Here is a 17,030-nt window from a genome sequence, read left to right as displayed (position 1 = left end):
GTGAGCCTCACATCCCTGGAGCAGATAACCCTGTCTGTTATAAGGATGAAGTGAGCACAAATAGGGGGATCATTTGCCCTAGAACTCACAGTGTATCTACAAGCATATAGTACCTCAACCCCTGATGTCTGGGGCTGGAGCCTCCTACCTTGCCATTTTCCTGCACTCAGGGAGAAATTATCATGGATGCTGCATTGGTCCTTGACCACATAAGTTATAAGTCATATAAGCACACAGGTAATCCATGACTGTCAGGGGATGGTACCTAGCATGCTTCTAGGGTCTCACCTCCCAGAGGAAGTACTGAGGAGACACCACTCATTTGCGTAGGGAAGCACAGAACTTCTTTTAAATGATAAAATAAGCTTAGAGAGCACATGTAATGTCCATAGGATGATTGAGTTGTGTGTGTGTGCCTCTATGAATCTCTTGGGATAGTCACCTCCCCATTCACTCTCTTCTTAGAAACAGGATTGTGACATTTCCTGAGGGCAAAGCATCCTGCCCTCAAGGTGAGTGGCACCATCCAAATGGACAGCTCAGATGTTAGGCAGTCAAAGGAGAAAGCTGTTTGTTCCAGTCTTTACCACTTTCTGAGCAGGTGTGTGTGCCAATACTGCTGTCTTCAACTGACATAGCATTCTGGTTCCTTCCACCTTCCAATATAGTCTCCATACTAGTGACTTTCCAGGGGTCTCCAGACTTTCCTTGCTGGATAAGGATTGCTGGGACATCCAACTTCATGAACTGGCCATCTACTGGGTTCTTAGCCTCTCCAGTGTGCGGATGGTCACTGTTGGATTAGTCAGCCCCTATTGGCTGTAAACCACTCCAGGCAATTCCCGTTATAATGCATATACCTTCTATGGGTTCTGTTCTTCTAGATAGCCCCATCTTACACAGGGATCATTTGCAATGCTCTCCAAAGACCCTTGGACCCCTTTCCTGGTGGACCACCCTCCCATCCTATTCTAGAGGTGACCACTATAATGACTTTCAACCAACCCATCTCCTATCTGTCAGACCAAGTGCTCTGCTCAGACTCACCTCCAATCTCACTCTAGAATATGTGACATGGGCCTGACCAATCATAGCATCACACTCCCCCTAATTACTTGGACTGGCAGAGGGTTGGCCTTATGTAAGCAGAGCAGAGCCACAAAACTGGCTGTGACTGTCATGTCTTGTTTCTGTGCCATGGTAGAGTATGAAGTGGGAATACCCAGAGCTATAGATGTACCATGTGGAGCCTGAAAATAGTGGGCAGTCCCCAAGGCAAGAGAATGGGGAAGAACTGAGTCCTGAGGGTCGCTGGAGACCCTAGATACAGATGCAGCTGCAGAGCCAATGACATCCTTCACTGAGGCTGTCCTGTTCCAGAAGTAACCGATGGGCACATGCACACACACCACAAAGTCAGGAAGAGATGGCAAGTCCAAATTCAAGTACACTCTTCCCATTGAAAAAGCTTCAAAGCTTTCTTTGTTCTCATGAACCAAAAAGCTGAGCAGTCTACACAGTCCTAACTCTGGATGCTCCTGCAGCTTCTGAAGCTTAATCTGCCCCTTGTTCTGTAGGCCCTTTGCACAGGCCATTTCCTCTTGTTTAAACACTCTCACCTTCTGTCTCCACATATGTAACAGGACTCCAAGCATCTTCACATCTTCAGCCAAGCTTTCGAAGTCCTCCTCCTCCTCCAGGCCTTTCAGCCGAGCTGTGTGCCTGTGTCTCACTCAATTTTTTAATCTAAAATACGGACAGTTTTCACAGGCTTGCAAAGACTCTGTCTATTCCCATGTGAGCTCACAGGGACACAGCTTACATCAGCATCACTGTTGTTCCTAAAACAGGGCCTGACATTCAGTAGGGTGGGGAGGCAGTCAATTCTGCAGGATCCTAGGAGGAAGGGACAAAACAGCTTTTTTTTCTCCAGTGCTGTGCCTTTTCGGGAATGCCTGTTTCTTTTGGAAGCACGGGGAGGGGAGGATGAAAGGTTAATTTTTAAAGAATGCAAAATAACAGTACATAGGAAAGACCCTCGTGGCTTTCTGTATGTGTGTGGAGGGCACGGGCATAGGAGGGAGAAGGAGAGAGAACTAATGCATTGAGTGGACAGAGTCAGAGTCAGTCTCCCCTAAGTTCTGTTCCTGTGAATTTTCCAGAAGCTCCTGGGGCCTGTTGTGCTGTATCTCTGCAGGACCTCCTTCAGAAGTTCCATAAAGTAGTCAATGAGCACAGACTTCTAGAGAGACTCAAAAGGAGGTTAGCTTCCTGCCTGGGGACTTTCCAGAGGCTAGAGCACCTGACGTGATTTTTCTGCGTGTGAACAGGAAGTCATGTCTTCAGCTAGAAAAATAATTCCCGAATCACCCAATGATGGGGGAAACTGGGTAATCTCTGTAGTTTCTTGGGAGTGCCAGGATGTGCAGGTGCTTGGGCAGAACGGCAAAAAGCCAGCACTGGGATCCTCGTGACTCACATGCTCTGCAGTTTTATGTATGTGTGTGAGTGTGTGTGAGCACGCGTGCATGTACACATTCACATTTGTTCTTTTGTGCATGTGTGCACTTATGTGTGGAGACCAGATATCAACACCAACTGTCTCCCTTGATCGATCTCTGCCTTATTCTTTGAGATAGCATCTCTCACTGAACTGGAGATCCAGGGATTTGACTGTTGGCTTCCCACTCCTCCACCCAAGCACCAGGGTTACAGACACGCCACCATGCCTGGTTTTATGAGGGTACTGGACATTGAACTCAGGTCCTCATGCTTTGTTGCCAGCTGAGTCACACACAAATGCCACACCCTTGCTCTGTGATCTTGGGCAAGTTCCTCTGGCTCTCTGAGCCTTAATTTTTCTGGGCACCAAACAGGGAGGGGCTGAGCTATGGCTTAGTAGTGGGGCTCTTGCCTAGCATGCTTAAGGTCCATCTCCAGCACCAAAAATAGATGGAATGAAGGGAAGAAGGGAGGGGAGGAGGAGAGGCAGAGGGAAGGAAGGAGGCAAAGAAGGCAGGCAGGAAGGGAACCAAAGGGAAGATATGGCCAAGACCAGCAGTGTCCACATGCCTGCAGATTTCTCTCCGTGTGCTTTGGCTTGCACAATCTCCATCCCAACACTGGCATACATATATACACAAATACACACACGTGTGTAAATGATGTGCAACACAGCTAGTGGCAGTGTGTGGCATTGCAGAGACACTGGGGAGTGCATTCCTGCAAGATGCTGCTGGTCTGCCCAGCTCCAATGCCCTTCTGGCTCCCCCTGGCCCCAGAGACAGTGCTTTCCATTTTGAGGAGAATGCAGTATTTCCAAGATTGCCCTTTATCCCACCCATTACTTACTAGCCTGTGCAAAGGCCTAAGCCTGTCATTGTGCCTAGGATACAGTGTGCCTGTGACCACAACCTGGCCCATGGAGCTTGTGGTTCTAGGGGGAAATAAACATGAAGGCAGCCATGGCATAGATCACCTGTAGTTCTAGTAGTTTCCCCAGAAGCCCCTCTCCTGACTGGCCTGAACAAGGCCACCAGAAGCATTTAGCTGAATACATAAAGGGTGAGGAAACTTGAGGGAAGGAACCTTCAGAGAAAAGATACAACGTGTGCAAAGGCCCTGAGCCTGAAGCCTGCACCTTTGGGAGCAGAAGGAATGGCAAGTAGCTAGAAGCAAATGTAAGGGACAACTGGAAGAGGTCGAGAGGATGGCAGAAGTGGTGGAGACATTAGCCTGGGCTCGGGTGGCCATGTGGCCTCTGAGAGGGATTTAAAGAAATTGGTCTTATTTAAGAGAAATGTGAAGACTTCAGAAGGTATAAAGCTGGGACTGGCATACAGACATTCAGTAGCATTTACTGAGCCCCTGCTGTGTACAACCATACTTCCAGACCCTGAGGATAGACAGTTTAAAACACAGATACAATCCAGTGCTTCTCCTAAAATTCACATCCTTTGACAGCAGGAAGCAGAAATGAAATGGGAAAGTTGTTCCATGCAGCCACAAGCAGATCCAGGCTTTGGTGGATCTGTCATTCTGAGGATAGTGGCTGGGTGAGGGGACAGAGCTGAGGCCTGACAGGGGTATGGGAAGCCCAGCAGTTTGGAGTGCCAGGGAAGTCACCTTTTCCACAGCCCCAGGCACTCTACTCCCAACTGTCCATCACTCATGATCAGGATCCCTCCTGAGCAAGTTGTGACAGTCTAGCTTGGTGTGACAGCCGGAGCCATTACAAAGGATTTCTACTGCCCCTGTTCCAGGTGAGGAATGGTTCCCAAGATTCAAGGTCACAGGCTGGCTCAGTGGAGAAAGTACTTGTCCTCCAATGCATGGGGACTTGGGTTCAATCCCCAGCAACCACCTGGAAAAAAGAAAAAAGCCAAGCATGGTAGCATGTGCCTGTGATCCAGTGCTGGAAAAATGGAGACAGGAGGATTCCTGGGTTCACTGCCCAGCCAGCCTAGCCTGCTTGGAGAGTTCCAGGCCAAGGAGAGATCTTTTCTCAAAAGACAAGATGGACAGATCCTGAGGAATGACGCTCCAATTTGACCTCTGATACCAGCTTCACCACCACCACCACCACCACCACCCCCCCCCCCCCGCCCCAACACACACAATGACACAAACACACCTATTAGCACACAAAGATTCAGGATGGTCATGAACCATGGAAGCTTAGAGAACATCAGTCTTCATACTAAATCCATGAACACATTTAGCAACAGAAGACATAGTTCTCCACAGAGCCAGAGGTCTGGCATTTTGTCCCAGCACTGTGAGCTGTGTGATCTGGAGCATATTAATTGACTTCTCTGAGCCTCAGTTTCCTCTTCATTAAAATGGGCTACTAATGGTAATAGCGCCACCTCCCAGAGTGGCAGTGAGGATTACATGGTCAGAACAGAATAGTGGGTCAAGGCCAAGATTATTTACAGACTCCGACTGAAGGCGATTCATAAGGACAATGTCACTGAGAGATTTAAACCATGCTGGGAAGTCCAGAACATGCGGGCGCTCTACCAAGGCCTCAAGTTCCAGCATGCTGGTCCAAAATTAAACCCCAGAGTCTGTGGGAACTCCTGACAGGAAGGCCAGGCTGCTCTCACTCCAGGAGGGTGGAAATGGACTTGGACTTGGTCAGTTCAGAGCAGGAGGTGACAGGCCACAGCAGGCCAGGGAACACCATGGGGGAAATGACTAAAAGCTAGTGTCTTGAAAGACAACTGTGCCCAAAGGGAAGGACTCCTTCTGGGTAACTCAGGGCAGGGCAGGGCAGGCCTCCAACTCAGAGCCCAGATGTGGGGAACAGAGTCATGTTCACAGAGAAAGTCATGAGGCTGCTCTCTGTTGAAAATTGTGAGTGCTGGGGCCAGGCCCTGTTCTAACTCAGGGAGATTGGCACGGGCCAGGAACAATCCTGTCTGTGCTGTGCTCAAGGGCACTGATGAATTCTGACCTCCTCTGTGACTCGGTGGCACCATGGCCCTTTCATCCCCATAGAAACCTAAGGAAGAGCTCGGAAAAGGGCTCTGCCCCAAGTGACACAGCAGGAGTATGACAAGCACGGGCCTCCAAGCCTTACCTCAGGCTCTCCAGCATCACTCAACCCCGAAATCACCCCCCAACATCTATGATGATGAAACATGGGCACACTCTTTGATAAAATATTTAAGGGACAAGGAAACACCCACTCCCCAAACAGCCCATGCCCACCTCTCAGGCCTTAGCCACTCATTCAAGGCCTTGGCTGGAGACCAGACACACATAGAGACGCACAGCCCCTGGCTGTCTCTCACTCAGCCCACAGGGACCAAGCAGAGGCTGAATACGGAGCCACCTGGCCATGGTTCATCAACCATGAACTAAAAACCACAGTGATTTTTCAGAAATTTGAAGTGTGCACAAGCCTGGTTGCCCAGAAGCAATGCCAACCAGCACATGAAGAACACCCCCAGGGTCCACACTCAAGCATTTGTTCCCAGAGCAGTGTGGGCCAGACCCAGCTTCTACCTCCTAGTTCTTAACACAGTTTAGACCTTTGAATGTGAGATGGGGTAGCAAGTGGGAACAAGGCCTCTCACAGCTCAGGGTCCTGTGACAATCCCAGTGGAAATGGGGAGTACTGAGTTTCCGCCAAAGAGGTCTGGAACTGAAGAGCCACCTTCCCTGCCAGGCATGGGGTCAGTCTCTGAGAAGCCCAGTGGATGAGGTGGAGCCTGGGCCACCATCTCAAGACCCTGTTTCCTGTCTTCCTGCAGCCAAGGCTTTTCCCCTGTGAGTAGATGGGAAGTGCAGTGCTGGAAGCCTCCCCAGGCAGCATGAGGGCTCTCTGCCTTGTGGACATCTGCAGTGGTCTGGAAACCTGGAGAGGTCATGGAGGCCAGCAATGGGAGAGGTCCGGCCAGGACCACAGATGGATGGTGACTTGAAAATATAACCGCTCAGCAAGGCAGTGAGTCTGTCTGCCAGTCACACTGGGCTGGACCTGGATGGGAGATGAGAGAGGACCAGAAACCAAAGCATCTGGATATAGCCCTTATTGACCTATAGGCTGAGTGCCTGACAGATGAACCCTGATATGTGGGAAAGTTGTCAGCTGTGAAAGTCACTGAGTTTTCAAAACAATAAGGTATCTGCCTCATTCACCTACCCCTGAGCTCCTGGTTGAAAGCTGTGTATGCCCTGGGTCCTGAGCCTGGAGACTGGTCAGGGCTTTTCCCTTCCATGAGGAACCAGGCTGCCTCCCCACAGAGGCCTGGTGCGGAGGCTAGAGAGCTGAGTGAGACGAGAAGACACTAGGGCTTGGAGGAACGGAGCACTGAGAAAGGATCTCCCAGTGCATAGAATGAGGCACAAACCTGCCCTCTCAGCTCCCAGGATGGAGAGAAGATAAAGGAGGCTTAGATTCATCCCAGCTCCAGGAGGCAGCGGAGCTGGCAGCCCACAGCCAAGCACCTGCCAGCTTAGGTCACCCCAGTGCAGGCTCAACCTTACTCTGGGACAATGAACCATTCTCTTGGTGAGAAAACCTTTCAGAAAGCTCCTGGCATACAGCAGGCAGCATAGATCAGGCCATAGAGACCCAGAATGAGCCAACGTGAAGTCCTCAGTGTATCCTTGTGTGGCTTTGGTACATGGTTTAACCACTCAGGTCTCAGTGTGCCTGGCTGCACAACAGGCTGAACGAAGCCCATTTTGCAGTGGGTGCTCTGAATAATTTGAGTCTTGCCTAGAGTGGTTGGCAACCCCACACTACCTAGAAGGGCACTACATGCTGAACTCCAAAGAAGCAGGGTACCGCACACCGACTTTTAGGGTACATTTCCAGTGACCCCTTTTTGCTGGTCGAGCACCTCCGCTGGAGAACGTGTATGGACTGTAGAGTCCCATGACAGTTCCATTTTCAAAGCTTCCACAATCCAAATGTCAACACCAATCGAAACAATATGTTTATTTCAGCCCTCCTGACAGACCCGATTAATTTGCACAGGCTCAAAGCCCATTCTGGGGTTGTAATGTCTCAATTTTACAGATGAGAGGAGGGAGGGAGGGAGGGAGGGGAGCCAAAGCCTCCTTTGCCTGCTTGACTTGGGAAGCGCTGAGGGAGGAGGGCCCCTGGGCAGATGTGAGGCTCACCTGCCTGTGCCTTGGCCTGGTGTGGCCCAACTGCTGGGACCAGCACCCAAGGTCTTCTCTCTTCTGCATCTTGACACTTCCCAGCTATCTCCTCCCTCGGCTTTTAGGGGTCACCCATTTCTCTGCCTGATGGGGTTAGCAGAGCCGGCAGGCAGGTGTGGGGTGGGCATCAGCCAGGAAGACAAAAACCAACTAGAAAGATGAAATTTCTCTGGAGACCCTGGGTTCATGTGGACCCCAGATGAGCCGGGACCTGGGTGTGTGGCTGGGAGGAGGGACCGTGATGTCTTCAGTCCAGGCGTAGGGCCTGGCTGGCTGGTGGAGCACACAGCCAGCCCCAGACTTCCTGGCATGTGTTAGGCATTAAGTGGGTGCTCTGGACCATCTGGAATCTTCCAGCTCAGCAAGGTAGGCATGGCCATGGCATTGCCATGGTCCTCATGTCGTGAAGGAGGAACTGAAGTTTGCCTATGGTCAGCACGCGTGCTGTGGTTCACATTTGCAGGCGGTGGGTCTGAAGGTCTCAAGTTCGTCTGGCCCTCAGACTCAGTCAACAGAAAAGTGCAGCTCCCTATTTAAGATGGCAGGGGCATCCAGTTCCCGTGGGTTGCAGCAGAGGGGACATGGCAGCCTGGACACATTCTTATATTATGTTATTTAGCCTGATGTGGCTGGAAAAAATCTCACCACCACTTCCCTTCACTAAAGCAACATCCTAAGACTACCATGAGGTCCATCAAACATGTGGCCAAGCTACACAGCCATCCAAGCTTCGCTTTCTACCCACCCTCTGGGGTGCAATTCTCCTGTTGTTGACTCCTAGAAGCCCTCTCTGACTTCCCCATGTGTTTTTCCTGCTGAGTCCTTCTCTATCTGGTGTCCTGTGAAAGAATGGAATTTTCTGGAAACACAGTCCAGAGGCCCTTGGAAAAAATATGTATTGGAGGAATAAATTGAGAATGAAGATTCGTTATCACTTTGTGGCCCCATTTCCAAGATAAAGAAACTGAGTCTCAGAAAGATGCCCTACTTTGCACTAGGTCCCACAGGTAGCTCACAGTCCAGGCTTGTTTGACTCCTGAGGGAAATTCAAAGTCAAGAGTGGTCAGCTGGCCTCTTCAGCCACCTTGGGGAGACCCGTATCAGAAAGCCAGAGCTGGCTGGCCTGTCACATGTCCAAGGCACCCAAAAAGAGTAGGTAGGACCACTCTGAAAATTGGATTCTGGGTGGATCAGGAGTTCTGGGGGCCCACAGGGGTCCTAGAGTCTTGGGGAAGGGCTAGACACAGATCTGTCTTTAGTGGAGGCAATACTGGTACGAAGTCACTGGGTTCGTTCACTGTAAAAACACCTCCAGAGTGGGAGTCTCTTACCAGGCATTCATGCTACTTTTGACATTAAAAATGAGTTTAATACCACGCCTTTAATCCCAGCCCTGGAGAGGCAGAGCCAGGCAGATCTCTGTGAGTTCAAGGCCAGCCTGGTCTACAAAGCGAGTTCCAGGACAGCCAGGACTACAAAGAGAATGTCTTGGGGGGGGGGGGGAGGAATGAATTTAAGGACAGGAAGTTAGCTCAATAGACAATGTGTGCTTAGCACGTGCTAGTCTTTGAGCTCAATATGTATTACCCACAAGGCAAAACAACAGCAAATAAATCGATAATAATGTCTTTAAACCCACATACACAGTAAGCACTTGTTCATGTCCAATAGTATCTCTTTGCAGGTTGCTTTTCCAAATGCCTGGAATTTTCCATTGTGCAGTCTTCTGGACCACGATTTTTAAAAGGATGGCTCCAAGCTAGATACCATTGGATTACCTGATCCTTTAGAAAGGTGCAGAAGAGACATGTTGTGTCACTGCAGGCAGTTACGTCTGCCGGCGCTTTGTGAGCAGAGGCTCCTCGCTGTCCTCAAGCCAAACCAGGTAGCAGACACATCCACATGAGCCAAATGGACTTTGTTCAACTGCTAACCAAAATGATCCAATGATATTATTTATAATAGTAAATAAAATTTTCCAAGGAAACCAGAGCTCTGTCCCTGGTGAGCCCACAGCAAACAGAATGAGAAGATTGCCTCTTTCTCACCCACGTGGGCCCTCACATCTCTGCCTAGGAAGGTTGGTTTCCACATCTGGAATCCCTGTGTTTTCATCAGTTCGTTCTTGTGGATGAGACTCAAAGCTGAGACTCATCCAGGCCCATGTAGACCAGGTTTCTTGGGGACCTTAAACTCATTTTAGATGGCTTTGAATCCTGGGGTTCCCTTCCCAGGGCTGTTTTAGTGTTGATAACCCTAAAAACGGGGTCTTTGGGAAACTGTGGCCATGGAGTCAAGACTAAGGCCTCAGGTGACAGCCCTGCTCTTCCAGAATTCCCCTAGAAGCCTGGAGTCAGAGTCTGGATGTCACTGGCTTGTCCTGGGTCCTAAAGATCTATGGACAAGAAGAAAGTATTGCCATCACCCAGTCACCCTTCCCATTTAGGACATACTTGCCTTAAGTATCCCATCCCAGACACCAGGCTGGGCCAATAGACACTAAGTCATGTTGACCTAGGAAATAGGGCCTAACACAGTAGACATGAAGGCCAAGGCTTGGCTGGGTGGGGGATGGGCAGTTTCCCCTTCACAGACAGCTGCTGTCAGCTTATCTCACTGACAGCTCTGTGCTCTCTGCATCTACACCAAGGGGTCACAGCATTCTCTCCCATCAGAAGGTTCAGCAGAGCTCTGTGCAAAACATGGGCTGGATGTCCCAGTGCCCATGAGTCCTACCAAGGGAAGAGAGGCTCCTGAGGGCAGAGAGTTGCCAGATCTACCCACCCCCATGTGGAAGACTCCAAATCCAGTCCTGAGCCCACTGGGCAGCCTCTCCCTCGCACTCACAGGCAGGCGAAGGCCAAGAGCTGAAAGATGACTTCTAAAAGGTGGTTTGTTTTGTTTTCTCTCTGGCTTCCCTGACACTTAAGCCAGGCTCAGCTGTCTGCTGGTAACACAGGCCAGCAAAGCAGCTTTTGTCCTTCCTCAGGACCTGGGTACTTGAGTCAGGTCGGTCCTTAGCCTCCAGGGGAGCCAGCAGTCAGGTCTGCAGCCTGCCTTTGTCAAGGACCAAGTTCCATGTCCTCTGACTATTGGATTCGGGAAGGGAACTTCTACCTGAAACACATCCCATCCTCAGGGAAGGCTCTGACACCAGCAGCACCGTTTTGTGGACCTCAGAGACTCCGTTTCTGCATCAACAGGTCCTCCAAGGAAGGTTCAAAACCTAGAGTGCTCCCACAGAGCTTTGCTGGGTGAATGGGTCTCTGAGAAGAGCAGTGCTCAGGTCCCGAAGGTTCTTGCAATAACACTTGCCCAGCCTCCACCCCTATGCACCCTGCTCAGCCTGTGAATATTTCACATTCCTCCAAATTGGAATGGCCAGTCCCTATTTCTGCTCAAATGCAACTTAAGACTCAAGTCTCCCCAAGCCACTACTTCTACCTCAGGACAGTGAGAAAGCACAGACAGCCATCCCCTAGCTATCCCCTGGCTTTCACTGGTCTCTCACATTACTGGAGGTGATGGTAATGGTCTGTAAGTACTATTAAAAATTATCCAAAAATTAACGCTACCTGGGCATTGCTCTTTTGTAACTGAAGAAAGCTGAGTTCAGGTCTAGGGAGATGCAAGCAAAGTGACTCCAGGCTTGCCATCAACCTTCACAGCAGCTGTGTGTGGTTCTGTTGCCGAACATGAATGAAAAAGCACTTGGCTGTGGAGTGGAGGCTTGGGTCTGTTCTAAGATGCATACACAATTCATAATGATGCGTTTGATTAATGGTGAATGAGCATGGAATTTGGAGGGCCAGCCCATGTGACAGCCACATTAACACCAGATGAAATTGTCATGTGGGGTGGTGGGACAAAAAAAAAAGAACAAGAGCCTAGTGACGGTGACTATGCAGCTAGCCACAGGCAGCATAAGAGATGAAGAACAACCTCTTGACGTGTGTGTGTGTGTGTGTGTGTGTGTGTGTGTGTGTGTGTGTGTGTGTGTCCACACAGAGAACAGAGGTTGACATCTGTTGGGTGTCTTCTTCAGTCTCTTTCCACCTTGTTTTTGAGGCAAGGTCTCTCACTGACCCCGGAGCTTAGTGATTCAGCTTTGTCTGGCTGACCAGTGAGCCCCAGAGATCCTCATCTCTCTACCTCCCCAGTGCTGAGATCATGGAAGCGCATCACTGCTGCTTCCAGCTGTTTACATGGGTGCTGGGAGTCCACATTTGGGTCTTGGTGCTTGAATGACAAGCATTTTAACAACTGGGCTATCTCCCGGGCCTTTCTATAATTTCTCTCTTTGTGAGTAAGGAGGTGAGGAAGAATCCTCACATGCCAAAACAAAAAGGTAATGAAAACTGACTCCTCCCCTGCACTGTGCACATGGGCTGATGAGTCCATAAACACAGAGGGATCAGATTGGGGAAGTGGCCTTTTGTGGTTCTCTGACAAGCTCAGCTATGGCTGATGGGCAGGAGAGCCTATTTTAAAAGGAAAGAGCTCTTAAAGCAGTTGGGTGTTTCAAGCAGTGCTGAAAGGCAGAGTCTCTGAGCAGTGACCGCGGGGCAGCGGGAGGCAGCCTGTCCTGTGAAAGGCAGGCCCAGCACAGCCTGCCAGCCAGAGGTCAGCATTTTCAACCTCTGAGCTTTGCCGAGTGCAGTGTCTCCAACTCCAGCCCCTTCGAGTCTTATTGAAAACATTATCTTTTCCATCAATATTACCTGTAAGTTCTTTATTAGCAAACTCCCTGGCCAAAGTTGACATATTTACAACACGCCGTAAACTTTACGTATCTGCAACAATATTAAAGGCGAGCGGGAGACAGCCCCCAGTCAGTGACCACGACAAATCATCGCATCTTAAAATGATCAAGTTGAGGGCTAATCGTCCTGACGAGAAGGGCTCCCATCCTATCTACCAGCCAGAAGGAGCATTAAGAAAGATGGGGAAAGTATGTTTGCGGATTGAAAACATAAGAATACATATTTTTAAAGGTTGGGGTGGCGAGAGAAGAAAAGAACGCTGAAGCGATAGGGCTCTCTAGGCTGTAGCCGAAACCTGATCTTGAGATGGAATGGTTAACATTCAGGGTTGTTTGAGGGGGAATTGCTCCAAGCTGTTTTCATTCAAAATGTGTAGATTTAAGGTAAGAAGCGCTGTGTAGGCTGTGCAGGTCATAACCGCTTTGGGAATGAGCCCCTTGCTCCTTTTCAGCTGACGAAGGTAGGGACCAGATTTTGTTGTTTCTTCTCTAACCGTGTCAAAGTGTGTGAGGACAATACTTGCCTCGGTCTTTCTGTTACTCTCATAAGCATACTTTACTTTGGCTTGTGTCTCTCTCGTTCCTTTTTTTTTTCCCCAATCCTTTTTCCCTCTTTTTGCCTTTGAGCCAACAAAGCATTTCTACAGGATCCCTGACTGCCATAGCCCATCACTCCTCCAGGGGGAAAACAGTAATGTTTTGTTGGAATGTTCTCTTTTCTCCTTTGGGGAAAGGACTATATACGTATGTATATAATGTGAGCTGGAGGTTCTCCCTTTAAAAAAAAAAAAGGATAATTAGGCAAGAGCCCCAGTCTCCCAAACTCCTGGATGTTTTGATGAACTAGGAATCAATTCATATTTACTTGGGAAGAATTGAATCAATGCTCTTTGGTGAAGTATTCAGTTTGGGGCTGTTATTTGGTATAACTAGAGAGGGAAATGAGTACCCACTGGAGGCTCCTGACTCCATTTTTAAAGAAGTTTCCATCCCCAAAACTCTGGGCTTTAACCATTTCTCTCAAGGGAATGGGGTTTAAAAAAGAGAGAGAGAGAATATTTCCATCTCTAAGAAAGCATAACTATGGTTTCAGAAGAAAATATCAAAGGTGTCTTGGGAAGGCAATGAAGGCAATTCCACCATAGACACAGTTTTAAGGAGGGGGTTGGACCCTGCATTTGAACTTTCTAGACTTTGGAAACTTAGATTAATAACCAGATTCCCTGGGGCTGCTCATTTGCAGGACTCTGATCCATGGTCAGCATTTTCAAACCTCTTCAAAATATCTGCATTCTTGCCTTGCTTGATAAATGGACGGTCACATGCCTTCACCACTTATTTTTAAAGAGGGAGGGCAGGGATTGAATATTTTTCTAAAGTCTGTCTTCAGGTGAAAACTTTTAGTGAAGAAATCTCTATTAAGAGCTGTTTAAAGACAGTGGTTGGGAAAGATTAAAACACAAATTGGTGACAATAAGATGTCATCAGATTCTTAGGCTCTTCCATCCAGAGCGCCATCAAAGCTGCCCCATCTGTTAACAGGCTTTTTCTATATCTTTTGTATGCGGCTTCAATTTAATTTTTATCAACAATGACAGTCACAATCTCCAAATATTTGTGTCAGGGGCAGGAAAGGGATACATTCCCAAAAATACCCTGAAAATTATATACTGATGTCAACACCACACGTAAGAGCTGTTATGTTTTTGTGGTTTTTCTTCTGTGAAAACATCTCTTCCATGGGTGGGGTTTTTTTGTCCACGCACATCTATAAGATCACTTTTTTCTTGCGGTAACGGGCACCACAGCTTTTGGCCCACCATCGGCAGTATTCTTTAATTTGTTCTTTCAACCTCGGTAGAACCCCACTATTTCTTTTTCTTCGGTTGGTCTGTGCTGGAAATGAATCCCACAACTCAAGAGCCCTGGCGTGTCCTATCCCATAACAACACAAGATGTGCAAAATGTGCTTAGGATTGAAAATCGCATTTTGAAAATCCAAGCAGCTCTCTTTCTAGACCTCGGCTAAGCGGCTTATTGAACAAATCCAGGTATTGCTGAATCATCTCTAGGGTTTAAATAAAATGATAGAATGATTTTTTTTTAAAAAAGAAAAAGAAAAAGAAAAGCGTGATGTACTATTTATTACATTTCATTAGTTAAACCTCAAAAAAGTAAACATTTCCTCCCCTCTGCTCACCCACTGCCCGTTTCAGATTTTAATGCGATGATATGTTTTTTTTTTTCCTTTTCGGTATCTCCAATATTTATATTTCAGAACTTAAATATCTTTATTTAAACCATACAGTCTCACTCTCCCAACCCTGGATTTTTAATATTTTGGCGACTGAGATCTGGCATGTTTGAAGCTTTGCCTCTCCGCAGAAGTCTCTCGTTATCCGAAATAGAAAAACAAAGGACGGTGGATGGCTTCTAAGCCGCCCCACGCTGGCTGCTAGCATAGCGCGCACACACACACACACACACACACACACACACACACACACACACACACTACGCTACGGCAACCCCTTCCTTCTCTGCCCCGGGGACAACTGCTCTCTTAATAATAAATAGGGAAAATGTAAAATGTTTTCTTTAAATTAAAAATCGAAACGAATTGTTTTAATGAATATCTCTGGTTATGAGGGTAACGCACGCCTTCGTGTGTATACTTTCTGAAGAAAAATTTCCTGTGCGGTTTTCCCTACAAGATCAAAAGGAACTAATTAACTTTTCTATAAGGTAAACAAAACCTTAACTTGAAATATCCCCATGAAGTATGTGGGAAGTGAGCTTTTGGGTGAGTGGAATAGGGAAGGAGGGAGGGAGGCGGGGAAGAGAGACCGACCCACTGAGAGGGAGCAGGGGTTTAATTTTCTACTCGGATCTCCTGCACAGAAGACATTGGAAAGCCCTTCTTCAGAGTCAGACTTCTTCCTTCTCCGCCTTCCCCCCCCCCCACCCCATTCCCAAAGTGATATTTAAATCAAAGGCAGAGACATTGCCAAGTCAAACCCCTCTTCAGATTAATGGGGCATTATTCTGCAGCTAGCAAATGTCTTCTTTTCTGAGTCCCTTTAAGAAGAGCTGAGTGTGTGGCTGAGATTAGGGAAGAGTGTGGGAAAGGGAAGGTTTTTGGGAGGGAGAAGAGCTTTAAGAGGACAGAGTGCAGCCATCCCACCCCCAGCCACAGTGACTGGGGTCAAGGGGCCAGCCACCCGCCCAGCTCCAGGACTTGGCTCATTTTCTCAGGTTTCTGGGACTGATGCCCAGGAAGAGGAAGTAATCCCCAGGGACAGTGAGGGTCTTGGGGGCTGTGCTTCTCTGGGGTGCTGACCCTTGGGTGGGAAGGCAATGAGAACCCTGCCTGCCCCTCCCAGGAGGAGCAGCTGCCACCAAGGCCAGTCCCTCCCAGGACAGGGAGTTCTTGGCCTGCTGGGGCAGCAGTGAGGCATGGGGCCAGGGCCCTCTCACAGGGCCTCTTCTGCCTGGCCCACGTAGACAGACTATCCGCCTAGAGCACAGAGGTGGGAGGAGGGCAGCTGGTACAGAGGAGGGGTTCCCAGGGCCAGGGCACAAAAGCAGGCCACTGTTATAGGTCCAGACACCCTGCTCACACTATGCCTACCCTCAGCCTCCAGCCCCTAGATCTCCCCAAAGCATAGGCCTAGGTCACCTGCCATGCTCTGGAAGACACCCTCTGAGGGCACAACACTACTAATAACAGCTGACGAGTATTTGGTGTCCCTGGGTGCCAGGCTCTGTACTCGACAAGAACACAATACATCAGGTGCTGCTACTAACTGCATTTAATAAAAGAAGAAACTGAGGCAGAGTCAGTCTGCCCAAGGGTACCCAGGCAAGGTCACTAGTCAATGGATACCAAGTGAGCTCTTTGGGGAGAGTCTCAGCTCACCCAAGTGACACAGGCTGGCCTGCCTAAACGGCCCCAATTGCTTCAGTCCTGAGGTGTGTCACAATGAGACTAGGGTAAAGGAACCCACACAAGTTCATGCTCTCATCCACCCAAAACCTAAGCCTATAGCTGTTCTACAGCTGTGTCACCTAGTGGGAGCCAACAGCTGCCCTGCAAACATCTGTCTCAGTCTCGTGGCATCCAGAGGCCGTCTTTGGAAGGACAGGAGGGCGGGCTTGTGTTGATGATGTGCATTGCTGGTATCCACGTTGTCCATGCTGTACCCTTTGAAAGAGGCCATGACCAACTCCATCTTTCCGGGACGACACGCCAGGCAGAATATAAAAACAAAAACAAAATTTGAATGCCCCAAATCGATCCCTTTTGCTTTGAATAATAATTAAATATTCACAAGAAAAAAAAAAGAGAGAGAGGAGCTAGCGATAATTGCTATGCTAGATTCAGGAGCGAGTCCAGCAGTGGTTTCTCCTGGAGCCCATATCACCATCTCCTGGCTGGGTGAGCTTGCATAGGTTGCTTCACCTCTCTGACTTGCTCGTTCATCTCTTAAAGAGACAATACCAGCCACCTCTGATGGAATAAAGTGTGCTCAAATTCCAGTGGTCAGTCCTCACAAAAGTTAAAGAAAAACTCTCATTGTTCAAGCTC

Source organism: Onychomys torridus, chromosome 4, assembly GCF_903995425.1.
Source record: "Onychomys torridus chromosome 4, mOncTor1.1, whole genome shotgun sequence".
NCBI lineage: Eukaryota > Metazoa > Chordata > Mammalia > Rodentia > Cricetidae > Onychomys > Onychomys torridus.
This window is presented reverse-complemented; position numbering follows the sequence as displayed.